This window comes from Prionailurus viverrinus, chromosome B4, assembly GCF_022837055.1.
Source record: "Prionailurus viverrinus isolate Anna chromosome B4, UM_Priviv_1.0, whole genome shotgun sequence".
Lineage (NCBI taxonomy): Eukaryota > Metazoa > Chordata > Mammalia > Carnivora > Felidae > Prionailurus > Prionailurus viverrinus.
The window spans coordinates 89,949,586-89,977,397 of NC_062567.1; the positions used below are offsets into that span (position 1 = coordinate 89,949,586).

Below are 27,812 nucleotides of genomic sequence, written 5' to 3' on the forward strand. Positions count from 1 at the left end.
GAGCCTGGAGCCTGCTTCTGATTCTGTCTCCCTCTCTCTCTACTCCTCCCCTGTTCATTCTCTCTCTTTCTCAAAAATGAGTAAACAGTAAAGAAAATGTAACAACAACAAAAAAAAGAAAAAAGTCATGTAGGGCAGGAATCACAGACATTTCTTGCCTTGGAAGTGAAGTTGGTAGCTTTCGACTTTGCTGGCTGAGACAGGGAAAAGGATGCCCAGGACAATCAGCCACTTGGTTGAATTCCCCCACTTAAAAAAAAAAAAAATTATTTATTTGAAAGAGAGAGAGGGTGCTTGGGGGAGAGGCAGAGGGAGAGACAGGGAGAGAGAGAATCCCAAGCAGGCTCCATGCTCAGTGCTGGAACCCGACATGGGGCTCGATCTCACAAACTGTGAGACCGTGACCTAAGCCGAAATCAAGAGTCGGACACTTAACCACCTGAGCCCAGGCACCCCTCAATTCCCCCAGTTTTGAATCACATGTGAATACAGCCATCAATAAAAGGGTCCAGCTGCTGGAGGGGCATGACTCCTCGATGCTGGACGGACTGTCACGGACCACGGGTTCCACACCACAGGGGAGACAGAAGAGATCTTCACTCTTTTCTTCCCCGGAGAAAAGGAAAACACTGAGCCCACCTAATTTAAAAACTGACCGTGGATACTGTAAACATTTGCTTCATAGCTGCAGCAAAACAGACACGTGTTGGTCTTGAGCTTCGAGGACCTGATTCGTTTTTATTCTGACACTCTTTCCCCATCTGAAGAATAAGAGGGTTGGAGTAAAAGATCACAAAGATTTTTTTTCCTCCTTTAAGACTGCATGGTTCTCAAGCTGAGACTCATTTACCTCTACAGCATGCTCTGCTGGAACGAGAGGGGCAAGACTGGGAAGGGACCTCATCCACAGATGGGGGAGAGATAAATAAATTTTAAATAGACAGAAATAGCTGGAGAAAGAGGGACATAAGGAGGGGTCTTTGGGGGGTGGACATTAAGAGGACTTGTGGTCAAAATAAACCGTTGTTGCTTTTTCCGCTCCCTGAGGCTGTGGAAGGAGAGACGCTTTGACACAACCATTAGCTGACTGTCCTCAGCAGCTTCAACATAAGTGTCTGACTGAGAGCGTCGCATTAATTCAGCTGTAGGTGAAACGATTTTCGGATTACCGGTGGGGACAAGGGAAATCAAGTCCCACATTACAGTTTCTCTTCCATTGATCTTTAAGGCGCTCCTTTTGAATGAAGGGCCAGCAATTCCTATACTTAGAGTTTGAAACAGGATTCAGAACCAGGGTAGGTAGACATAAGAATCAGGAACCAAAAGGTAGCCCCAGCCACTGCTGTTAAGCGTCTAAGGGAAGATGCCTGGCTTTTGTTTTTCAACATTTTTTTTTTTTCAGTATGGTTAATAGGTTGAGAAAAAGAAAAGAAGAGCCTGGCTTTTTTTTTTTTTAATGATTTTATTAATTTTTGAGACAGAGAGAGACAGAGCATGAGCAGGGAAGGGGCAGAGAGAGAGGGAGACACAGAATCGGAAGCAGAGCCTGGCTTTTAACTAAAAAAGTAACAGTTAATTCTCCGATAGTTGAGACCCGGATTAGAATAGATTTACGTACTGGTTTTGGTTCTTCTTCTTTTGGTTTGAGTCGGGAAGGGGAGCAATACCTACATATAATGCTTTGTAAAGCCCCACGGTCTGCCGGAGGCTTTCACACACATGACTTAGCATTTGCAAAAACTGTGAGATTGGTCCAGGATCCCTCATTTCGAACGTGAAGGTGGCCCCTCTGAGGTGTACATGAGCCTCGAGTTTACACAGGGGTCAGGCTCCGGGCTCCTCACGTCAAGCCAGGTGTGTGCAGAGCTGTTACTCAGCTTCCGAGCTCATCCGGAAGGAGCTTGGCTGTAAAACAGTTGGCTGAACCGTAGGTCAAGACACCAGCAAAGGTCTGGAGCCATACTTGCCCAGCCTGGAGCCATCAACGTGTATGGGCACTGTGTGCCCTGTGTGGGGCAATGATGCGCCTCATAGCTTTACCGGTTGAATAACCGAATGAGTGATGGGGCGTGCAGAGTCTTGTCCAACACAACGAATCTTCCTAAACACAAGAAATTGAAATGTTAACACAAGGAAAACCTTGGATTGAGACTAACGTGTTCCAGGAGTGTTCTGCAAGACGAGCAAACGTTTCTAATAAATTTTACCTTGATAAACGAGCGATGTCTTGCGATATGAGTAGTGTGTGACGTTGAATGTCACACGATCACAACCTGAGCCAACGGTTCTTGAAATTCGCTTTGAGGGGCGCCTGGGTGGCTCAGTCGGCTGAGCGTCCGACTTCCGCTCAGGTCATGATCTTGCAGTTCACGGGTTCGAGCCCCGCATCAGGCTCTGTGCTGATGGCTCAGAGCCTGTAGCCTGCTTCGGATTCTGTGTCTCCCTCTCTCCCTGCCCCTTCCCCACTCGTGTTCTGTCTCTTTCTGTCTCTCAAAAATGAATAAACGTTAAAAAAAATTAAAAAAAAAAAAAGAAATTCGCTTTGATATGCACAAGTGCTGCATGCTTCCAGAACAAATTATGCTCGCAAACCAAGGTTTTACTATATTTTGAATTGGGCTTTTTGTCTTACCTTCTGGAAATGAATTTTGACCTAACTAGTCAGATTGGTCCTATAACTTAGGTAAACTGCTGAACCTTTTCCTGGTCCTATAACTTTGGTAAACTGCTAAAGTATTGTTTTAATGTTTATTTATTTTTGAAAGTGGGAGAGGAGCAGAGAGAGAGGGAGACAGGGGATCTGTCTCTGACAGCAGAGAGCCTGATGTGGGGCTCGAACTACAAACCTCACACCCATGAATCATGAGATCATGACCTGAGCCAAACCGAAGTTGGATGCTTAACCGACTGAGCCACTCAGGCGCCCCACCAGGAGTTTACTTTTGAGGATTGTAGTACAATGGTGAATGACCAGGTGCACTCCACAACTTGAACCCACTGACTTGTGAAAAAGAGACTTTCTACAGGGGTGAAACTGCATATTCTTGCATAATTTGTCAGAACTGCCAAAACAAAAACTGCCAAAACAAACCCAGATCAGCAGTTTTCTGTTAGCAAGTGAATTTTGAACTGTTTGCTAAGTAGCAAAGTCAGTTAAAAACAGTTCTTCGTATTCTAATAAATACGAATACATTTCTCATTTCTGTATTTCATGTAGGTAACTTTACCTGTTATCAAGAAATAAGAGACTCACTTAAAAAAAAATAAATAAATCACAGGCATCCAACAACGCATTCAGAATTGAACAGAACTAACACTGTCATAATTTGCTTTCTCAACTACGAGAGATTTCAGACAAGAGTCCGTCTTAAGATAAAGCAGGGTTTACACATCGGTTTAAAAAAATAAAGAAATTGTGGGGGAGAAAGAGTTCAGTAAATTTATAATTGTGCAACGTTGGGAATAAACATCAATCGCGAAGGGACAAGTGGCTACTAAGTCATCATGAACTATGATGATGGAGAGTCATGTCTCTCCCTCCACCCTTTACCTGTTGCCACACCATCCCGCTTATGCACCATACTCTTATCTGGAAGGGAAAAGAGGACATAATGGGAATCACAAATGTAGAGCTATCTTTATGGGCATGGGAAAATGGCCAAACATATTGCTGACTGGAAAAGCCAGGTTCTAGGACATTATGTAGAATTACATCTTCCTGTACATATTCATAGAGGGATATCGCTAAGGATATTCAGCAAAATGTAAATGGTGTCTATCTTCAGAGAATGGAGTTTCAAGTGATCTCTACTATCACATTTGTAAATTTCTGCACTGTCTGAATTCTTATAATGGGCATGTATCATATTCACACTCAAGAAAGCAAGCAGGGAAATGTGTTTTTCAAAAAGAGTGATAGTCGTAAGTAGCACTCATCAGCAACTGGTTTTAAAAGCTTACCATTTTTTCTCAACAGAGTATAAAACAACAAAATTTTAAGGGCCCCACAACTTGGTGGTCATGTGTTTAATCAGCTTCCTACCATTTGAGTGGCATGTATAAATACATGCTCTGAACAGATTCCACCGAGATGGATGAAAAGCGAGATCTGAAGTCGTGATCTGGGCCAAACATCTGACGCTTTAGTCTGAAATAATACCAAATGTCTGTTTTCTATCATTTGCTAGAAGTATGTAAATAATGCAGTTTTCATTTGTCATGCAGACATCGTTAGAATTATTGAAATGCAGGCTTGAGAGCAGGGGGAGGAGGCAAGGGCATTTGGTTTTACACCTGCTTTCTAGGGGACATTTGTATGCAAGAGAAATCACAACATCAGTAACATCTCAAGCACAAAGGACATCTAGACATACGGGACACACCAGATGTCTATTTTAGACATAGCGACAAATTTCAAACGGCACTTCACTGTTAGATTAACATACCATGTTCAGGTACTAGTTTGGGCTAAGATTTATTAAGTGGCTCTCGTTCACTGTCTGTATTCAGAAACTTGGCGGGTCAGAATTTAGCGTTAGGGAGCTCAGCAGACAACTGAGATGAGAGAGAACTAGATCTGAGATTGAGCAGGAATGACTCTCCTCCCTGCAGACTTGTGATTCTCTGCAGTGAATGGGTGTCGGCATTAGAACGCCAGACCCCATCACGCACACAGAATCTTCACATTCGGTAAGCGGTTACAACTGCGGTCACCAAGTGCCGAAAGTCTGTCTGCGGCGTGCGTGTTCCCAGCCTCCTTTAAAAGTAGTGCAGCTGGTGCCCTCATGGATGAGAATCGAGGACAGTATCGAGGAACGGAAATTGGTCAGTTTGATTAGTTCTAGCGGATGTCATCTTCGAAACGGACTAATTTGATAATACTGGAGCCTTTCCAAGGGAAGAAAGGAAATGAGGTTAATGTGATGTAAATAGATTATTATTTTCATCTCTGGTGACATAAACGATTCTAGAGGCAAAATGAGGGAAATAAGAAGGTAAGAAATGAGGGAAGCAGCCCCTTCTGTCTGTGGATAATCGTACGGTGGGCTGACAGCTCTGGGCCAGGGGATTGAGAGCGACCCTCAAACAGGCTGGCTTCCCCCGGATAATGGGAGCAGTAGCTCACATTCATGGAACGGTTAATGTGTTCCAGACCTTTTGCTAGCCGCTTCACATAGATTAGATGGTTTAATCTTTGCCACCACCCTGCAGAGTAAGTAAGGACTGTTATCACTGTCATTTTACAGATGTGAAAATTGAAGCTTAGGAAAAGTTAGGTAACTTCTCAAGGTCACACAGTAAGGAGTGGAGCTACGTTTGGACCGAGGGAGGCTGATGCCCCCTCAGTTCACCATTGGCTTGTTTCCCAGTGTGTGTGAGCGAAACAACCCGCCAATGCCCTTGTCCTCAATCCCAAATCCACTTTCTCCCTGGGAAATTGGGAATTAAAAAAAAAAAAATTTTATGGTTTTAGGGGCACCTGGGTGGCTCAGTCTGTCAAGCGTCTGACTCTTGATTTCGGCTCAGGTCATGATCTTACGGGTTCGTGAGTTCACGAACTGTTGCTGTCAGCGCAGAGCCTGCTTGGGATTTTTTCTCCCTCTCTCTGCCACCCCCATCAAAATAAATAAATAAACTTCAAATAAATGTCTATGCTTTAGAAACGCGTTCCATTAAGTCCCATCAAGACCATTTTCATGCTATTATCTTTGAAATGCCCGCTTTCCACTTGCCTTCCCTCCCCCCACCCCGCCCCGCCCCACCTCCAGCCTACCAGTATTTCTTAAAATCTACAGAAGAGTTAAATACATACCTAATTAGAAAGTAAGAGGGAAAGAATGGGCGTGGAAGTGCTTAGAACTAACATGTGGGTGTTGAACTGTCTGGCACTGTTCTTCCTTACTCTGTCTAGTGACGTCAATATGTCCAGCAGACGTTAAATATTCCCGGAGATTTGAATCACTATTAGTGCTCACCTTCTCCGTGGTTCAAGTTCTTTTTAAAAATGAGACCAAAGTTTGGGGCGCCTGGGTGGCGCAGTCGGTTAAGCGTCCGACTTCAGCCAGGTCACCATCTCGCGGTCCGTGAGTTCGAGCCCCGCATCGGGCTCTGGGCTGATGGCTCAGAGCCTGGAGCCTGTTTCAGATTCTGTGTCTCCCTCTCTCTCTGCCCCTCCCCCGTTCATGCTCTGTGTCTCTCTGTCCCAAAAATAAATTAAAAAAAAAAAAAAAAAAAATGAGACCAAAGTTTACTCAAGGTGGTAAACTAGGGGTAATGCATTTTCAGCACTCAGGTCAGGCTTTGATGTCTCCACTAACCTAGAGGAAGGTTGTTGGGAGTGTGTGTATGGCATTGTCTTGCTCCCATCTCCCCCTTAGAGGGGAAATCAGGTGTTTTGTCCATAGACATTCTCCTCTCAACTCTTTCCATTTTTAAATGAAGGGTTTAATTATTTGCTTTCATCCTTTGAAATTTGAATTCATTTTGAAATACAATGTCAACCACTTTTATTACTATTGTTTATGTATCTGGACCAGGACGGTACATTATTCATTAAGGGTAAGCAACAATAATAAACCATCAGAAATACTAGAATTCATTCGTAGAGAAAATTTCAGGTGTACTCAGGATATCTTCAAAGTGGTCACAATCCTTTTAATAAATTTAATCAAAATCCGTGCTAGATCATTGAGAGCTTAGATAAGCCATCATTCTACAAAAATTCGGCTGCTGAACGTGGAACAGTTGTTTTCAAAGATAATAGAGATTTAATGACATAGCGTTGAGCAATGGAACTCTTAAAACTCGCATGCATGATTATTGGATTCGACCGCGAATGCACTGAAAAACTTAGAGTGTGAATGGATAAACCATTGTGATTTACATTAGTAAAACAGAAAAAGTAACTGAAACATCTTTGCACAATTGAAGAGATCTTCCTTCATCTTATTCAGCTTCCATAATGAAACTTGTATTACCACTTCAGTTTTTGTACCTTATCCAGATTCTTACTCAAAATATTAGCCAAATCATGTCTTACCAGTGCTTCTCACTATTTAACGAGGTTCAAAATCTAACCATTTTATTAAGCACAGATGGCTTCAAAGGCCGAGAATCGCCAATATGTCTGCATAAAAGACTCTTGGGCAATAATGAGCAAGGGGAGATTTTCATTAGGAAGATGGAAAAATTGAATTAGTGAGCTGGATCTATATGTCTGTTGCTAAGTTTAAAGGTCGCCTGCTTCATGCTGGTATTAGAAGTCACTCAATTAAGGGACGGGTTTTTGTGAGCATAAAATATTCTGGGCGAGGTGATATATGAGGCATAGTGTAATGTACACATACTCTAATTTTAAGAATTCAGGGGATTAGAAATATGTATCTAAAATATTGTTAAAACGATATGGTAAGTGTGAAATGTCAGTGTGCACAATCAGTGCTGAAGAATTTAGAGAGGGAGGGTTTGCTTCTGGTTACAGTAAGGGGGGGGGGAGGCTTCATGGAGGAAAGGAAGCTTGAAAGGAAGCTGTGGTGGGCAACACTGGTTGCCTAACCAGGCATCCACTCACCCTTCTTTTCATGTTTTTCAGAAACCCTCCCCCCGCATAGGACATATGTATCAGGGTAAACAAACTCCATTTTTAGCTCCAAGGGAGAATTTTGATTAGTCCCATGCTAAACCATTATGGTAATCCCACCCACTCTCCCCTGCCCTCCCCCATGATTTATTCAGGGAATTAGGCTTAAGCCAACAAGTGGATGGCATTTCCGTAGCAATTACTATTGGTCTAGGGGTAGGCACATGAGCTTAGTGGGTCCAATCCATCTAAAAGGAAAGACTTTTGTTTCATAATCGGGAAGAAGATTTTTATTCTCTCCCCTGCCCAGGAAAAGGATGTTGGTTGCCCTAGTTGCTTCTGGCAGTCATTCTGAAATCATGAGAGACCCTGGCATGAAGACAAAGCTGGCACATGGAGAACGGCTAAGGCTGGAGAGAGAATAAGGGAGATCCAGAGTGGGAGCCCCATTTGTACTATGCCCAAAGCTTGATCTGTCTCTAGATCTCTTATTATGTGACAGAATACGTTTCTTCAATGTTTAAGCCAGTTAGAGGCAGGTTTTCTGTAACTTCCAGCCAAAAATCATCTAAACTGCTACCAATTGTCGAGTTGGTTCCTTTCCTAGGATATATTTCCCTTTTTTCATAACAAAGGAAGTAAGTACTAGTTTTGGGGGGGGGGAGGGAATGGGAGGTGGGGCAGGATCTCTCATCCACCATTTGCCTTGTGGTTTAAGTGGGAGTGATGATCTCTTAGTCCCAAGTAGGACTGGAGGCAGTGATTGATTCAGACATGGGCACAGAAGATACGAGGAAAAGTTGCTGAGCCTTTTGAAAAGAAGCTTCTCTTTCCCATGGAAACTACCAGGTATATCTTGGTCTACTCCCCTGCATGACAGGGTGGGTAGAGGGGGCCTGTGTTCGTTCCCCAGGGCTGCCATAATAAATGACCACAAACTGGGTGCCTTAAAACAACAGAAATGTATTCTCTCAAAATTCTATAGGCTAGAAATCCAAAATCAAGGTGTTGACAGGCAATGCTCCTTCTGAAGTCTTTAGGACAGCATCTTTCCTTGCATGTTCCCAGTTTCCAGTGGTTGGTGGTGGACCCTGGCATTCCCTGGCTTGTGGCCCCATCACACGAATCTCAGCCATCATCTTCACAGAGAGCCTCTCCCGCTTCTCTCTGTGTCCAAACTTCTTTCTTCTTCCTTTTTTTAAGTTTATTCATTGAAAGAGAGAGAGAGAAGGGCAGAGAGAGAGGGAGAGAGAGAGAATCCCAAGCAGACTCTGCACCGTCAGCGAGAGCCTCATGAGGGGCTCGAACTCATGAACCGTGAGATCATGACCTAAGCCAAAATCAACAGTAGGATGCTCAGCCAACTGAGCCACCCAGGCGCCCCATAATTTCTTTCTTCTTATAAAGACACCAGTCATTGGATTAGGGCCCATTCTAAACCCAGTATGACCTCATTTTAACTTGATGGCATCTGCAAAAATCACATTTCCAAATAAGGCCACGTTCACAGGTTCCGGGTGGATGTACATGAATTTGGGGAAAACGCCATTCAACCCCGTACAGGGCCTCGAACTGCTGCAGCCAGCTTTGCCATCCTGGAGGAAGCCAGCTTGAAAATGAAACCAGCACGCGGAGCCATACGGAGGCAAGATGATCTCAAAGTAAATAACTTTGGCCTCTGGATAAAACTCTGCCTAAAGTTGTTTTACTTTGGACATTTAATTTACTTGAGCCAGAAAGTTCTTTTTGTGTAAGCCTCTTTGTGTTGGATTTTCTTTTGCTAGTTACAAAAAGACTTCTGATAGAAATTGATAGGACTTTGTTGAGACGGGGGAGAGAGTCGTGCAGGATAATAGGGGATGGCAGGAGAAAAAAATTGAGGTTAAAATAAAGGGAGTGTTGGAGTAAAGGTCTGGCTAAGGAAGAGTATTTCTTAGAGGAGGACAGGGGCTTGAAGCTGTATAGACCGGTTGGCGTAACTTTTTGGAGGTCTGTAAATGTCAAGCTAAATAACTTGACCTTTTTTTTCTGTAGGCAGATGGTATATAAGATGATTTTTGGACATGAAGGTTCAATTAATTAACATGATATTTTAGGTTAATTAACAGCGACGTGCAGATTATATTGGAAGGGGACAGAACTCAGATCAGAATATACTGCCTTGATGTTCATCAGTTTAATCAAGGGTACGGTGATGGCTGCGAATTTCTGGACTGGGATTCTTCCATGCCTACTCTGAACCCATTCCAATCCATTTACCGTATCTGGCCTTCTTCCTGTTCCTGGAACAGACCACACTCGTTCTGCTTTAGGGCCTTTGCATTGGCTCTTCCCTCTGCCCCAAATGCTTTTCCTACTTGATTTTTGCATAGCTGGTTCCTTCTTATCATTCAATACTGAGTTCTACTGTTGTATCTTCAGAGAGGATTTCCCTGATGGGTCAATCTAGAATAGCCTTTTGTTGGGGCGCTTGGGTGGTTCAGTGGTTTAAGCGTCCGACTTCGGCTTAGGTCATGATCTCACAGTTGATGGGCTCAAGGCCTCCATTGGGCTCTGTGCTGGCAGCTCAGAGCCTGGAGCCTGCTTGGGATTCTGTGTCTCCCTCTCTCTCTCTGCCTCTCCCCCACTCATGCTCTGTCTCTGTCTCTGTCTCTCAAAAATAAGCATTAAAAAATATCTTAGAATACCCATTTGTCCTTCTCTATCAGAATGCCCTATTTTGATTCTCAGGAAACAACACCATACGCTGTAGCTTTTTGTTTATTTATTTATTCATTTTTGGTGACCCCTCCACCTCCCCAGCTTCAAAGGAAGCTTCATAAGAGTAAGAAGCTTGCTGGTCTTTTCGCTGCAGTATCTCGAGTGCCCAGGAGGGGCTCAATACACACACGTGGTATAAATGATTAATAAATAAATGTGGCCATGATGTTTTAAAATTACTGAAATCTTGAATCATTAATTTAAACAACTTTGAGATTACCCAAATGAAATCATTTAGCCAATCGGGAGAGAAAATATTTCAAAAATAAGTTTTGCTCGAAAACCAGGCAGGCGTGGAAGAACTGAAAGACATGAGGATTTTTCTCGATGTCCCAAAAAGGCAAGGTTAATTTTCAAAACAACACTCTTGTCTCGTGAAGCTGTTTCCACCAGAAATGCCTTGGGCATAAAGAAAAGCTCTGGGGAGCTCCGAGGGAATATGTTTAAGCTTTTCTGTTTCCATTTTCCCTCGTGGCACTTGCATTTTGAGACCAGCATTCTATAACTACCTCTAGGTTTCTAGAGCAATTTCTGTTTCTAAAATGATTCGGACTGAGAATCGTTCTCTGTTTTAACTAGAACTGAGCCCTCTGATTTGTTCTCTCGTAACTAGAAACCTCTAGGTTATTTGCTTCCACCAGAGTGCCTTTGACCTCGGCATGAAGCTCTCTCACTATTAATAATTATCATTTTTTTCCTTGAAATATGCCACAGTGCATTCACAGTCCATTATGAGAAATCTTTGTCGCATAGAGTGAAGACCAAACAAGCTTCAGAAAAGTAATGAAGGAGCACATTCTGTGGTGCAGAGAACTTTCTAAGCCAGCCCTTCTCCGTTACTCTCCCGGGGTGCTATTAGTTATAATATACCCTTGTGACTTTTTCTCAGATTACAATGAATGAGTTTGTGTACATTACCAATCTGCTTCTTTTGACTGAATTGGCTGGTAAATTATTTGAAGTTGCCTATTGAGGCCATGTGAAAAATAGATCAGTGTTCACTTGAAAGAATTGGCCAGTCTGGGTAAATTAGTGACTAAATTCAAACTACAAATATAGTAACAGCTCAAAAGGCATGCACGTCTTCATTTACGGTCAATCAGGGTTGGGAATGAAATTCTAAGGGCCTGATAAATACTTCTGATGTACTAAAATTTCTGTAGTGAATGCTATTTGGAATTACTGGGGCATTTGCTGGAATTTGGAAATCTATGTCACCCAGAAATGTTTTTTTTTCTCCCTTTCCTCTCCCCCACCCCCCACCCCCCTCCCCCCTCCCCCTCCCCCCTCCCCCCTCCCCCTCCCCCCTCCCCTCCCCCCTCCCCTCCCCCCTCCCCTCCCCGCCCCTCCTCCTCCTCCTCCTCCCCCGCCCCTCCTCCTCCTCCCCCGCCCCTCCTCCTCCTCCTCCTCCTCCTCCCCCGCCCCTCCTCCTCCCCCGCCCCTCCTCCTCCCCCGCTCCTCCTCCCCCGCTCCTCCTCCTCCTCCTCCTCCCCCGCCCCTCCTCCTCCTCCTCCCCCGCCCCTCCTCCTCCTCCTCCCCCGCCCCTCCTCCTCCTCCTCCTTCTCCTCCTCCTCCTTCCTTTCCTCTCTGCCCTTTCCTCCTTCTTGTTAATAGTTTTATTACATAGGGTATTTAATCAGGAATGTCTTTTTGTTTTTTTGTTTTGTTTTTTTTTTTAATTTTTTTTTTCAACGTTTATTTATTTTTGGGACAGAGAGAGACAGAGCATGAACGGGGGAGGGGCAGAGAGAGAGGGAGACACAGAATCGGAAACAGGCTCCAGGCTCTGAGCCATCAGCTCAGAGCCCGACGCGGGGCTCGAACTCGCGGACCGCGAGATCGTGACCTGGCTGAAGTCCGACGCTTAACCGACTGCGCCACCCAGGCGCCCCCAGGAATGTCTTTTGAATAGGTATCCTTTTAAGGAAGGCTTCTTTTTAAAGTAAGAACCTCAAGGAAATTAATGGAGTAAAAGAATAGTAAAGAAATTTTTATAACCGTTTGCATAGTTTAACATGTTTGGCCAGCACCATACATTTTCAAATTAGGCAATCTTTTTTTTTTCCTGGAAAATATATAGTTCTCTCATAAATAATTTGTAAAAGTTGTAATGAACCACTTTTTAATTAACTGAGAAGCATACTGGAAAACATAATACACCACAAACTAAATACGCATAAATTTATTATAAGGTATGCCTGAATTTAAAATTATCTCAGCAAAATTTGTGCATTTAATTGAGTGGTCACATTGGGAAACCATTCATTTATTTCAGTGATGATGCCTTTCCTAAAACATTTTTGGACTGTCTCTTTGGAATTAATTTAAGGACTCACAGCACATTCTTTTGAATACCGTTAGCAGTGGCAGACCTTCTTCTATTAAAGGCTGATGCAAATTTTGGAAATAGTCAAAAGTCTTTTCTTTTTAAGTCAGTTTCATAATGATCAACTTGTGTTAGACTCTTTGGGATTATGAAACAAGGCAGTACCAGAAGATGGGATTCTAAAGCAATTTGATTGATTTTCTTGTGTGGTTCAGTGCATCTGAAGTCACATTTTGCAGTGCAATATACATTTCTGTTTCTAATTTGGTTTATGTCTAATTTACTTCTACTTTGCAGCGGGAAGTGTTTCAGATTCTTCGTAATCGTTTGACTTAATTGCTCTCTTGGGGCTTAGGAACTCCCTCCACCACTGCAGGACAGAGAAGAGGTCATCTGTAGGCATTCTGGGGTTCATTTGAAAGGCATCTCACTTCCCATCCCTGCAGAACCCAAATTTATGTAGCTGCAAGTAAGTGAAGAATACAAAATGAGGTAGACATTAGCTGTTAACTCCATGTCCCTGAGATAAATATCTGTCCTTTAAATATGCATCACTGAGTGCTCAACAATGTACACAAACTTATAGGGGACTGAGACAGTTCATTGGTGAAACAAAGAAACAGTGAGACATTTATGGATTGCAGACACAATCCAAAAGAGAGAGAAGACCATACTTGAATGAGAATAGAGACACCTGGTTTCATGGGCTCCCTTGATTCATTTATTCAACAAACATATTGAACATCTCCTAGGTGTCAGGCACTGTTCCGGCGGCTGTGACTCTGGTGGCAAATTGACTAGAACATATATTTCCCTTTCCTCACAGAGCTGACGTTCCAGAGACAAGAACAGATGTGTGTGTGTGTGTGTGTGTGTGTGTGTGTGTGTGTGTAATAAGTCTAAGTAGTTATAAAAGCTATGAGGAATAGTTCAGTGAAGTAAGAGACAGAAATTGATGAAGGCATTATTTTAAGAGCGGTTTTAGAAGTGAAGCCTGTATGACATTAGGGACAGTATCTGGAGGACAAGCATTCCAGGCAGAAGCAATAACACAAAAAGGCTCCGAGGTGGGGGCCATGCTTGGGGTGCTTGGGGACAAATAAGGAGACCAGTGTGGATAGAGTGGGAGGAGCAGGCAGGGGTTAGTCTCTGGTGGGAGACAAGGTCCAAGATCATAGTAGACTCAGATCCTGTGGGGTTTGTGGGTCTTTTATTGACTTGACATTTCTCAGAGTTTGAAGGGGGAGCCATTGCAGGGATTTCAGCCAGCACACAATCTGATTTCACTTTGTAAAACCCTATTCTGTTAACTTTTTGCATTTTTAAAGAAATTCCCTGCATAATAATGATACTTCCTGACATTTATTATTTGCCACATGCCAGACATTTCAAGATGGTGCTTAAAAATAAAATCTAAGCTGGGGCACCTGGGTAGCTCAGTCGGTTCGGCGTCCAACTTCAGCTCAGGTCACGATCTCAAGGTTCATGAGTTTGAGCCCTGCATCGGGCTCGCTGCTGTGAGCACAGGGCCCACTTCAGATCCTCTGTCTCCTTCTCTCTCTGCCTCCCCCTCCCCCCTCCCACTCCACTGCTCACATTCTCTCTCTCAAAAATAATAAAATAAAATATTTAAAAAATAAAATACATTAAAAAAATCTCTGAACTCTCTGTGTCCTCTTATGGGTTGAATTGTGTACCACCCCCCCCGCCCCGCCACAAGAGATCTGTTGAAGTCCTAACCCCCCCCCCCCCCCCACCTCCCACCTCAGACTGTGATCTCATTTGGAAATAGAGTCTCTGCAGAGGTAACCGAGTGAAAATGAGATCATTAGGTACATCGTAATCCAGTAAGACTGGTGTCCTCGTAACAAGGGGAGTTAGGTCAAGAGACACAGGGACCTTGCCATGTGGGGGTAGAGGACAAACCAGGAAAGCCCAAGACAGACAGCAAACCACCAGAAGCTAGGAGAGGGGCATCAAACAGATTATCCTTCGCAGCCCTCAGAAGGAACTGACTCTGCTCATACCTTCATTTTGGACTCCTAGCCCCCCAGAGACCTGTGAGACAATCTGTTCTCTTAAGCCATCCACTCGGTGGTACTTTGTTACAGCAAAGCTCTAGGAAATTGATGCAATATCTTTGCCCTTGGTCGGTTATAGCCGGTCCCACTGATCTTTGCTTTTCCTGCTTACAGCCTCATGCTTGCCATCCTTTGCTTAGAGTGAACGCCCCAGGAATTATACATGGTTGGCTCCTTCCTGCTCTTCAGGTCCCGGTCGAACAGCCCCTCCTTATGAAGCCCTCCCTGATCTGATCTAAGTTCGCTTTCACTCTTCTCCCTACCTCTGTCTTGAAGGACTCATAACACATACCTTTGAAACCATTTTTTCCCCATAATCCTTTCTACTCTCTGAAAAAAGTCTTGTTCGTCCCTTTCTTTGTTTGTTTATTGCCTGTCTCTCTTGTCTGTTTTTGCTCTGTGCCCCGCCCAAAAAGTAAGGTCAAGGGGCGCCTGGCTGGTTCAGTCAGTAGAGCATGCATCTCATGATCTCAGGGTCATGGGTTTGAGCCCCATGCTGGGCATAAAGATTACTTTAAAAAGCAAAAGAAAATGAAAAAGAAAGAAAGAAAGGTCAAGTGCAGGAAGCCTGCCTTATTCAACACGGTCACCCCAGTGCCTTTAAAATATCCTGGTACACAGTAGGCACTCCATAAGTGTTAACTGAGTAATCCAGATACTAGTTACTCTTTGAGATTTAAGTTAAATCAGTTGAGGCCTGTATCTCACAACTTGCAGAAATTCCCAGGTTCTCCTTAGGTTTCCATGAAATCTCATTGGATCTCTCAGATTCTATGAATCTGAGAATTCATTCTAAGGGACACTTGTGGCTTCAAATTTCGGTCTGATTCTGTCTAACCCACACTAATGTGTTGCTGGCGATTTCTCTCTGCTCTGGGTGGGGTGAAGGATAAACTGCCCCCTCCCCAAGTCATTAACTCTTCATACAAAGGCCACCGCTTTGTGACATTGCTCAGCAATAGCATCCCACCTCATGACCCTTGGTCACAGGCAAAGTGCCACCTGGGAATAGAGATCTTACTGAAAAGTGAGTATGTTTTCAGAGTCAGGATTGAAGTTACCCGCAATGGAAGATGCTGAATAAACTATTGGCTGTTTTAGTAGCAAATCCTTGCTTGTTATTTATAGATGTATAGGCAAGGCTCAATAATACTTCAGTCTTGGTAGTATATATGAAGAGACGGGTGTGAAATTTGTATGCAGTTAATCCTTCTTGCATTAAAAATGCTTATAAATATCTGCCTTATGGGATTCGTATATATTTTACTTCTCAGTATGATATCCTATACTCGAAACAATTATTTTACCATTTGTGTCCTATGAAACATAAGAAATACTTGGGAAATGATTTGATAAAAAAAGAGAGGTGGGATTTGAGAGCTAGAGAATTAGTTAGCAAATTCGGATTTGTCCAGAAGACAATTGGATTTAAACCCAAAAAACTACAGTTTTTTTATGTCAATGGGTATGAAGGTAGATAATCCCTAGATTAGCTACAAACTTAAAATGAACCGTTACTTAAAATCAGGATTTACAAAAATGACGGATGAACGTTTTTCCGGTCCCCACCATGGAGAAAGTGCCAACGAGCAGTAAAGAGAAGGAAAGAGGAAGATTGGAGCCCAAGCCCAACCACCACTGGGGAGGTTACACTGTTCATTCAGTAAGTGGGAAAGCCAGTAAAAAGTCCTCCATAAATCGGAAGGATTTAGCTGTTTCTGCTATTGTTATTGGTGTTGTGTTACCTTCAGTGGTTCTCTATTTCTGAGAGCAGATTGAAAAGGATCAGGCTTAAACTCTAGTGGGTATGAGTTAGGAGAAAACTGAGCAGGGATTTTTTTTCTCTCTCTCTCTCTCTAAATACCAGGGGTAGGGACGCCTGAGTGGCTCAGTCAGTTAAGCATCTGACTCAGGTCATTCGGGTCATGATCTCATGGTTCCTGAGATCAAGCCCTGTGTTGGGCTCTGCACTGACTACGTGAGCCTGCTTGAGATTCTCTGTCTCCCTCTCTCTCTGCCCCTCCCCTGCTTGTTCTCTCTCTCTCGGCAAATAATAAAACATTAAAAAAAAAAATCAAATCAAATCTCCGGATTGTTTAAACAACACATGAACTAATGGCAGCCTCGGAGACATATTCCAAGTCTGTGTTTTTCTGAGATGGCTTAACTGCAGGCCTGACTGAAGGACGGAGGCCAACTCTTCAGGGTGTGATGACCTTGATATGCTGAAAATCATCCAACTTACTCAGAATCAAGATACACGCCTCGAATGCTGAAATATTAGAAGAAAACGAAGTATCGTTTTGCCTGTTTTATAGAAGACTACATCTTTTGAAAGACTCTTCCGAAATGTGAATCACCAGACTGACCACGACATCCAGGAGGCCCTCTGAGGCTGTCACCTGCACTCTGCACCGGGTGAGAGGAGAAAGACCTTTGATGCTGGAAAGCTCTTCTTGTATGGAGAAGCACACGTATTGGGCACAGATACCCACACGCTACTGTAAGACCATACTGTGTGTCATCCCTGAGGGCTGTGCCTTTTCTCCCAAAGTTCTTCTTGTTCCATTAAGTCAACAAATATTTCCTTAGCAACGACCATATGCAAGACTGAGTTAGCATCTGCAGAAGACACATAGGCATAGGTTATGGAACCCTTTCTACAAGAGCTCAGAACTAGTCCAGGGTTTCCCACCCTCACTCTGTTGACGTTTCTTTGTTGTAGAGGGTTGTTCTGTACATTGTAGGCCGTTCAGCAGTCTCTCTGGCCTCAACCCACTACACGCCAGCAGTACATTTCCCCATCCCCCGACTGTGACAATCAAAACTATTTCCTGACACCGCCTCTTGGCTGAGATCACCTGGGGGGCAAAATCATCTCTGTTTGAGAATCACTGGTCTAGTCTTCGGCCATACCACCCTGAACGCGCCCGATCTCTTCTGATCTCGGAAGCTAAGCAGGGTCGGGCCTGGTTAGTACTTGGATGGGAGAATCACTAGTCTAGCAAAATAAACATGTATAGAAATAACACAGGGATAGCAAATGATGACTGACAAGAAAGAAGTACAGATAAATGCTATTGGATATTCACAGGAAGTAAAGATTAAGTTGAAGGCTTCCCAGAAAAGGGAGCATTTATAAGAAAACCTTGAAGAATTCCCAGAATTTGGAAATACAGTGGAGAGGAAGGCATCCCAGGAGGAGGCAAAAGCAGATGCCAAGGAAGGCAGGCAGAGATGGAATCGTTAGCTGTGTAGGAAATCACATCAAGTCAGGATATCAGGGCAGATCCTGGATGGTCACTCACCTCTTGTTAAGGAGGCTTGGTTCTGAAGTGATGGGCACACACCCCTGTGCTTCAGTTCTGCTTGTCAGGGTCCACTGTGGATACACTGTGGGTCAGGTTGATCGGAGGTCGGAGTGGGATGCTGAGATCTGGATGGGTAGGGCTGGCAGGGGCAGCCTGGGCTGTCGAGAGGCCAGGAGAGAGGGTGAGTAGCAGCACTGGGAGAATATGGACCTTAGAAAAATGTGGAAGGTACACTCAACAAGGCTTAGGAGAAAATGAGTGAGAGGAATCCAATCTGACCTAGATGTTTGGAGCTTGGTGGTATTATTAATAGAAATGGAAAGTGTTGGAGCAAAGCAGAGTTAAGATCAGAGGAAGATAAATTAACTTGGGCCATGCTCCACTGGAGTTGCCAGAGGGCTACTCCAGTGGCTAGATTCGACAGAGAGGCGGAAAACCCATTTCTGGAGTTTGGGAGGGACATCAGAGCAGGGGGAGGATTTTGGAATCATTATGCTCTTGTGGCTTTTTCTTCCTCTCTTTCCTGCTACTTCTCACTTTCCTTTTTTTAGCTCCTCTTTCTCCCTCTGAATCTGTGGTCGACACTTGTTACTTCCCTCTCTCTAGATTCGTTCTCTGAATGATGATGAACATAGTAACAGCAACAACAACAACAACAGCTAGCATTGAACAAGTGCCTATTCGAGTTCAGACAAGGAGGGATTGCCTCTTGCTGGTCTTTTCCCATCCCCCTACCGACATGTCCCTTCAGCTGATCCCAAGCCCACCAGACTCCCTTATCTTTTAGGAAATCCGTTATTGGTACTGCTTCTCACTTGATCCCTACCTTACCGTTGCAAGACCAAAATCATTCCCACTTTCAGCTAAGAAGATAGTGGCCCAAAGATATTAGTCACTATGGCTCCCAGCTGGTAAGTGACATAGTGTTCACATACTGGTCCTACCCTGAGATTATTCTGTTCTGCTACATTCGGAGTGAACGAATTACTGCCTGTGCAGGCCACACCCAGCCCCCACCTGTTTTTCGAGAACCTGTGAGCTCACAACGGTTTTTACGTTTTTAAGTGGTTGGGAAAAGAATCAAAGAATAGTATTTTATGACATGGGGAAATTATAGGAAATCCAAAGTTCGCTGTCCATTAATAACATTTTCCTGTGACTCAGTCATGCTCATTTCTTTATGAATCGTACACGGCTGCCTTGGCCCTACCTACGGGGCATGTGACCAGATGCACCCAGTGACCACATGGCCTGCGAGGACAAGAAATATTTACTGTCCGGTCTTTACAGAAAAAGTTGGCCATTTCTTGTGCAGCATGCTGTTTCTGGACATGTCACCTAATCTACGGATTCAACCCTCACCTCTGTGCACAAACTCCCGTGCTGGGATGAAAAAGAAAGAAGGGGCAGTGGCACCTCCATGTTATAATAGTCCTATGGTGAAATCCCAACAACCCAGGTTGGAGACACATTACTTCCGTCAAAAAAAAAGTGATAGCGTATGAGACGTGAGAGTAAATGAAATCCGCCATAGTAATTGTTCAGCACAGTTCATCAGTGTGTCTGTGTTTTTCCTGAGGTAGTACAAACATCAGAAGTGTTTTCAAGATGCAAAATAAAGATCTACGAAATCTGTGATTACTGGGGAGAGAAAAACCAATTTCATTTCAAGAAAGGACCTGCACAGTCCTTGTGGCATGGCAGGTCTGGAGTAGGAACTCAATAAATATTTGGTGAAGAATGAGTAAGAGAATGAATGAATGAATGTGTGCATGCAGAAAGGAGGGGCTAAACCAATGCAAAAGTCAGCATAAGGGAGGCGAATATTTAGGAGGTGACACTCTACGTCTGGGACCTTCATTTCCTAAGGGTTGAGGGAAGCCAGTGGGCTGGAGAGAATATGGCAGGACATATTGGTGGGGAGGAGGCAGAACCAGCAGAAGGCAGTAATGAGCTCCAGTATTCCAGGCACAACATTAATATTTCAGTTTCTGACATTGGCCTCCCAGATGCAGAGTTTGCCTCTGAATGAAGCTTTAATTTTCTACTCTCTCATCTTCCTTCACTGAAGACAATTTGTTCACATTTTTTTTTTTTTTGGCAAATGAAATGACAGAATGGGATGCATATTCTAAAGGCACACTTGAAAAACTGCCTCCTCTCTAGTTTTAGGTTTATTCTTAAGCTGTTTTAGAGCCTGTCCCTTCATATTTGCTGCAGAAATGCTGCGTAAATATTAACGGATGTGTTGCGTCCCATTATTGCCCGTAGCTAATTTGCTGCCCACTTTAATAACTGAATTTTTCTAACACCTATATTGAAAGATCATTTTCCCCATAAACAAAATTTTAATCTTTTGCAGACTTCACTTAAAAAAAATACAATCAATTCTTTTGCTTGGCATTGCCACGTACTTAAAGATAGGTTACCTGGGCAGCTTGTGTGAGGCAGAAAAGACTGGAACCTTTGGCACCCAGAAATCTTGACAAGGTTTTTCTCAAACATGTTTTCTTTCCCTTTCTAATCTATTTCATTTCTTTTTTCAAAAAGAAGTAATTCTTTTTCTTTTTTGTTTTTTTAAATATTTGCTTTTGAGAGAGGGAGAGCACACGCGAGAGGGGAAGGGACAGAGAGAGAGGGAGACAGAGGATCTGACACAGGCTTTGGCTGACAGCGGAAAGCCCAACGTGGAGCTCAGTCTCACCAACCATGAGATCATGACCTGAGCTGAAGTCTTACTTAACTGACCGAGCCACCCAGCGGCCCCTATTTTCTTTCTTTTCCTACACCTTTTCTCTCTCTGTTTCCTCTGTCTTCATTTCCTTAACAAGGGTGACGTTATTCATATTTGCATACCACGATGCTCACATAGTAGCTGTTCAGTAAATGCTTGACCTCGTGATAAGTGCTTTCACTCTTCCGTTTTGTGGACGTTCATTCTTCTGCTTCCACATACTTCTCCCTTTCTGCTAACAGGGAATAATATATATCTATCAAGTCACAACTCTAGACCCTTCTAGAATTTTGCAGAAGAACTTTGCCCCAGGATCCCTTCTGGTTTGTGTCATCTTTTTGGTCACGCCAACCTTCTCCCTGGGACTACCCCATTTTCCTAGCTTCTGTCCCTAAACCAACATTCCCCAATACGTGTTCTGTGGAGCACAGAAGTGAGCTGTTAATGTGTCCAATATAAAAAAAAAGAATCCATAGTCAAACTGGTTTGAGAAATACCTGATAAAACAATTAAATGAGTTCTTTGGAATGAGGTTTTCCAAAGCCTTTAGTATGCCAACGAATGATGAGAATTTCAAGGGCAGGTAGAGAATGCAGTACTTTTCAGATGTTTGACCAAAGGATTTCTCTCCCTCTTCTCTTGAGCCAGAATCATTTAAGGGGCATATTTTGCAAAATGCTCCCCACCCAGTTTGGAAAATATCCAGGAGAGGGTACTCTTCACTTAGAATTTAGGCATCTTCTGGATGGGTTCATCCCTTGCGGAGAGAAGGGACACAGGATAATATAGAAATTTGAGAAGAAAACTAATATTTATTGAGGATCTTCCCTGTTGCAGACACCACACTAGGGATAACGCTTGATAATATTAGTAATAAGAAAAATTATAACAAAAATAGACATTGACATGTTTTATCTTGTTTAATACACATCACTCCATTAATACCATGAGGTAGATACTATTCACTTCATTTTATAGATGGTGAAACAGTGATTCAGTTGGTTGACTTGGCCATGGCCAACTAGTTAGTAAGCAGCAGACCCAACATTCCGGACTATGTCTTGTTTGAAACCAAAGCCAGAACATTTTGCCTCACACTGGCTACTTGAGCAACCATGGCAACCATCAGCTGATCTATCTCATAAATAATAGTGAAAATAGGCACAGATGCATAAAAGAAAAAGCCTTAGGCAAAGAGTGGACAAGGAATTAGAGAACCAGACAGGACGCTGGGTATGGTTATTCAGGTTGTGCGCAGTACCATTTGAGAGAGGCCATGTGAATGGCATTCCCTAAAACAGTGTAGTATTCAAGGTCAACAGATATATACGCCAGCTCTGGAACAGGTAGAGAGTGGAAAAGGTAGCCAGATACCATAGCACTTTGAGTTTTCAGATGTAAATGTAACTTTTGAGCAAGAACTTAGGACAGAATGGTTACTAGTTTTAGGAAAACAATATATCATACCCAAAAGTACACTAGAAACAGATATTAGAAACTGGCATATAGTGCATCATTGACCAGAGAGAACGGATACTTCCAGATAAACCAATAATCTGGGGAGTCATTTTGTCACTCTCATAGTAATCATGTTCCTAATACCTATGGACTCCTTCCCCTTCCCTTTTCCCTTCCTTCCTTCCTTCCTCTCTCCCTCCCTCTCTTTCTTTCCTTCTCTTTCTTTCTTTCTTTCTTTCTTTCTTTCTTAGCATCTGTCTCTTCTCAGTATTTCCACTTGAGATGCTGTGATCTCCACTGGTGGCTGAGACAGTCCTGACTAGGGCAGGAAGGGATATCAGTAGCCCCACACATGCCATCTGGTAGAGTCTAAAAGTCATACTTTGGTCTTCCACCCAGCATTCAATGTGTCAGGGATTAGCCTCTTTACATTCATTGCAGCCTCTCCCTTCTCCTCCCACATCAGCCCAGCCATACAAGAGGCTCCCCACACCAGCACACAAATTCCTTGCTGAGATTGGCATTCTGCAGTGAAAACCAAATTTCTTGTTATGCTTTATCCTTGGTGCATCCTTGCTTGACTTCTCCACGGGACTGGAATATGATTGCATACCTTTCATTATTGGCCAAGACTTTTGCTGTGCTTATTGGAAAGCACATATTTTGATGTCAGACCCTCCTAGGTCCAAATTCCAGCCTTGTCACTGACTAGCTATGTAAGCTATGTAACCCAGGCAAGTCACTTCACTGTGTTGGTCTTCACCCTCTCATGTATGAAAGGGGCACATTATGGATTCCTTCACATGAGTGAGATCATCCATGAGGGCTCTGATGACTCTTCCCTTTCTTCTCTGAGGAAGACTCATGAGGTAGGTATTAGTTGAGATGTTTTCAGTTGTAGAGAATGATTACTCGACTCAAAGTTATTTAAACAGGAAGGACATTTATTGGCTCATATAAAAATGAAACCCAGAGGCAGGTGAACCTCAATATTTGTTGATCCCTACCATTTAATTATGGCATCAACAACCTGGACTCCTTCTATCTGTCCATACAGCCATCTACAAAGAAGACCTCATCCTAAGGTGAATTCTCTACTTGGTAGTTTGGTGGTTTCATGTAACAGTTGGTGCCATATGCTTTTCTATTCTCTTTGGGAGAGGGGGAAAAGGGAGGAGAAAGAGAGAGTGAGAGAGGGACAGAGAGAAAGGTCACTTCTCCTTACTCTTTGGAACCCAAGTCCTTCCCATTCATTTGCTTGGGCCGATTTCAGTTGTATGCTTTTTACAGATCCATAATTATTAATGGGAAATGTTAGATGCTGACCAGTCCGAGTCTGAGTTCCTGAACCATCACTGGTCAATGAATTGCCATGATTGACTAAGGCCAAGAAGGGCCATTTCTAACTCTAGTGGAGGTATCTATGAGGATACCTAGGACAGGGTCTAGTGAATCAATATTCTGATTCTAGAGAATCAGACTCCGTGGGATAAAAAACCCTGAGCTGTGGTTCATATCCCAACTCTGGCAATTACCAGTGGGGTTACCATTTAAGAACTTCAGTTTCTCCCTCTGAGAATTGGAGATAAAAATAGTACCTGTCTTACTCCCTGGTTTTAAGGATTCAATGAAATATCCAGTGCTGAGTGAAACTCTTAGCAGGGACTGGCAGGTGTATTATTGTTATTAACGGTAGTGCCTACAAATTCTAGACGTTATTGTAACTCTACATGCATAAAAATGTGGTGCCACTTTCCTCAAGAGTTAACTGTTATCGGATTCCTGAATCTCTAGCACAGACCCCTCTGCACAGGAATGGGTGAATCACATCTGACGGGATGCTTCATCACCCCTAGACATTGTATGTCTGACTGTTCAGCTGCTCACGAGGTGTTGGCTGGATTAGTCTCTCTTCCTGCTGTCTCCCATCACTGTCTCATCCGATTTAGATTTATATCCCCTCCCTGGTAACGTAGGATACTGAGATGCCAGCTTGCTTTATTTCCAGAGCCCAGTCATATTTTGATAATTTTCTTGTTAACCAAGAAATGATGAATAACAAGTATGGGCAACTGGCTGGAAAACCATGGGCTTGTATCTTGGGCCAGCGCTAGATAGAAAACGTCTCCTCGAGTTGGTGGCCAAGATGCCTACTATCCAGAACTGAGTATTTGTTTGACATCTTCTTTTAAGCTAAACTGCTTTATTAACATCCCAACCAATATAATTACTGGTTTTTAGCATCTCATTTCTTCTTAGAAATAGCGTTTAAATATTACGCACCCTCAGATGTTTTAAAATTCCCGTGGGTTCTACCCCTTCTTAATTAGGTTTCTTCCCCTTCCGCCATGCTCTCGTTATCCACAAATATTTTTTAAATCCCATTTTGTTTTTTCCATTTGTTTTCTTCGATACCATGGAACAATTTCTTTTTCAATTTACGCAGTGGCATCCTGACAGGCATAATGCACTCCGTGTGTTTGCAAAACGTTCATATTTTAATTTCTGCTCCTTACTTTCTCTTTCTTGGTCCTCACCATGGAGGCTTGGACGAGACACACAATGTGCAGCCCTTTAAAAAAAAAAAAAAAGCGGCCTGTGCCTGTAGTGACAGACAGCTCATGATAATAGCGCTTGGTAATTCAAAAAATTCCAAGAGGAAGCTGGAGGTTAGTCTGTCGGGAAAGTCCAAGAGACCCAAAGGCTACAGTAGCGGTTCCAAGCTGGCATATGGGTTGGAGTAAAGGTTACGAACAGATGGTAACTGGAGTTAGAAGCAAATATTTTCATTTTCAAAACAGCAGACACAGCACCAAGGCCCCTAACGGCAGCATATCCCATTACAGCGGGAGAAACTGGAGCTCGGCTCTGGCATCAGGGAAGAAGAGGCACAGGGAGCTCCAGGAAGGGAGCGCTTGGGGGGGCGGCCCTCCTGCCCGGGGCCCTGAGCGCAGATGTGGGCTGCTGGCGGAGACCCTGCTGGCGGAGACACGCGTCTGGCTGGGAGGGAACCGGCGCTGCGTGCAAAGGCTGGGCTCTGCCTTCGGCCACAGATTAAAGCCAGAAACGGCAGCAGACAAAGGTGGCAAAGAAAGCCCCTCCCATCCCCAGCAAGATGTCTTAACGCAGGATACCTCCTACTTGTGTCTGTGAAGGAGAACGCACACACTCTAGGTGACAGATAGGCTGGATTATCATCAGAGGACCGGCGGGAGAGGGGGACTTTCCTGCCTTTAACGTACCGGTGTCACTTTCCTCACTGTTGACGGTCTTGTGTGCAGCTGCCCTCGGGAAGGGAGCCGGTGGCCTGGCGTCCAGCACTGTCTGGGAGCATCGCAGCTGGGCGCGCTGATAAAGAAAACAAAGAGGGAAGGGGCGTCCGGTGACAGTGGTTGGCGTGTGTTTGTGCACGTGCATGTGCACGGGGTGGGGGGCTGGGTGGGAGGGGTTGATGCCCTGCTCAAAAGCAGCCTGGCGGGGCGCCTGGGTGGCGCAGTCGGTTAAGCGTCCGACTTCAGCCAGGTCACGATCTCGCGGTCCGTGAGTTCGAGCCCCGCGTCAGGCTCTGGGCTGATGGCTCAGAGCTTGGAGCCTGTTTCCGATTCTGTGTCTCCCTCTCTCTCTGCCCCTCCCCCGTTCATGCTCTGTCTCTGCTCCCAAAAATAAACAAACGTTGAAAAAAAAAATTAAAAAAAAAAAAAAGCAGCGTGGCCCCTTCACGTGGCTTTCTGTCCAGCTGTGATGTTAGAAGGCTTCCCTCTCCTTACAGATTGGAATCTAGAAGCATTCCTGTACCTCTGTCCCTAGCGTGTCTGCCCCCAGGGTTTTTGCTGAAAGGATTTCGCTGCTTATCTTGCTGACTCCTGATTGTGCACACAGCCTCTCTTCTGCTCCCCTGTGCACCGGGGGCTGAGCTTCTGTGACTCCTGCCCGCCGGCCACCGCAGACTCTATAAGCCCTCAGGAGACACTGAGAGGATTAGGGGTGCGTCTCTGAAGTTGTGAGAATCTGGGGCGCAGGGGAACCAGGCTTGATTTACATTTGTGCTTTGTTGGAATCATTTCCCACCGACACATTCGGGATGCTGTCAAGAGGCTTCCTCCCTAATGTAACTATTTCGGAAAGTTAATTCACCTACAGTATTTCCCTCCTTTGGAACTCAGGATAGACTTGGAATTTGCCTTTTCAAAATGACCCACATCCTGGGAAGCGGGGAAGACAAATCCTCATCCATTTTTTATTTTGGTACCCTCATTTTTTTTTCCCCTTCAATTCACTTGATAATTAGTAATTTAACTCTCGGCTTTTAGAGTTATTAATGTGCATGTTTTTTAATTGCCTGTTTTGTGCAAATTGCTATGGTAGGCACTTTGAAGAACACAAAGAAGTAGAAAATCCAGTCACTGACCTCAAGGAATTTGCAGTCCTAGTGGGATTATAAAAGCTGACATGAAAACTGGTGCAACATTTCAGATTACGTTAAATCCCAAGTGACCGGAATGAGTGGTAAATGCCCTGAAAACTTCAGAAGCACAGATTTCCCTGTCAATTGGGGTGGTTCTGAGCCCTGTTTTCACTCTCACCACTGTGCGACCTCGGACAAATCACCTGCCCCTCTCTAAGCCTCAGCTGCTTGTGTTGCAAAAAGGGGGGGGGGGGGGGATAATATAAAAATAACGAAAACTTAGGAGCGGAGCAGATATCATATTTTCATGTGTAAGAAGCATTTAACACCGTGTCCGGCACGTGATGAGCTGTTTGAACTGTTAAATACCTGGCAGTTGTTACTGTCCCTTGCTGCTGTGGGCTGGCCTGCAGGTAAAAGCTCACAGACACAGGCTTTTCAGAGCCATCTGGTGCGATGGATCGGAGACAATATTTAAAGTCGGAGTCTCCTCGCTTCCTACCCCCTCTACACTTTAATAAACGTGGGGTTAAGGATCCTACGTAGGGCTGATCCAAGGCTTCGCCTCGCGAAGTGCCCCGGGGCCTGGACGGGTGGGAAGGATGGAGTGTGGGGGAGGGGCTCGTTCAAACTCTAGGAAGGAGGTTTCAGGAAACCAGCCCCGATCCCTGCTTAACAAGGAGGGGGTGACGCAAGAGAAGGGCCTTACAGGGATTCCTGTGTCTTATTTGTAGCTGTTGCCGTGTACTTTTCCTTTTCTTAATTCAGGAGGGAGCCTTTGATGGCAATTTTAGTGCCGATGCCTCAGGAACAGAGCCCGCGAGGGCAGAAATCTCCAAGACAGGTATCCGTATACGTAAAAAAAACTCCCCTTTCTCGTGTTTTAAAACTCCCCTAAAACTCATCCCCAGTGTTTTGTTCAGGGCTGGGCTTGGTGAGTAACTGTTCCACGGGACGGTTTCACTTTGCCCTTAACAAGTTCGCCTCCGGTGGGGTCCGCCTCGCTTAGCGCGGCCGCTGCGGCCGCGGCAGGTGGGGAGCTAGACAGCTCGGGAAAGCTGATCCCGGTTGAGCTTTCCGTAGTGCTCCCCTGAAGGCTACTGTGGGAAAAAGAGCCCAAAGTCGGAGGCCCCCACAACCAGGCAGTTCGTTTCCAAA

The 27,812-nt window shown here is 44.2% G+C and overlaps 1 long non-coding RNA gene across 2 annotated transcripts; it reads right to left on the reverse strand.

Moving 5' to 3' along the window:
• Positions 1–1,481: 1,481 nt before the first annotated feature.
• LOC125170731 (uncharacterized) lies at positions 1,482–27,155 on the reverse strand. 2 transcript variants are annotated; one of them, XR_007154079.1, is made up of 4 exons: positions 27,024–27,155; positions 25,492–25,597; positions 18,055–18,215; positions 1,482–2,101 (listed from the first exon to the last, which is right to left on the reverse strand). It is a non-coding gene; the product is annotated as an uncharacterized LOC125170731 (long non-coding RNA). The 2 variants fall into 2 exon arrangements; XR_007154078.1 differs by lacking the exon at positions 27,024–27,155 and having other exon boundaries at positions 25,492–25,630.
• Between the last annotated feature and the right edge of the window lie 657 nt (positions 27,156–27,812).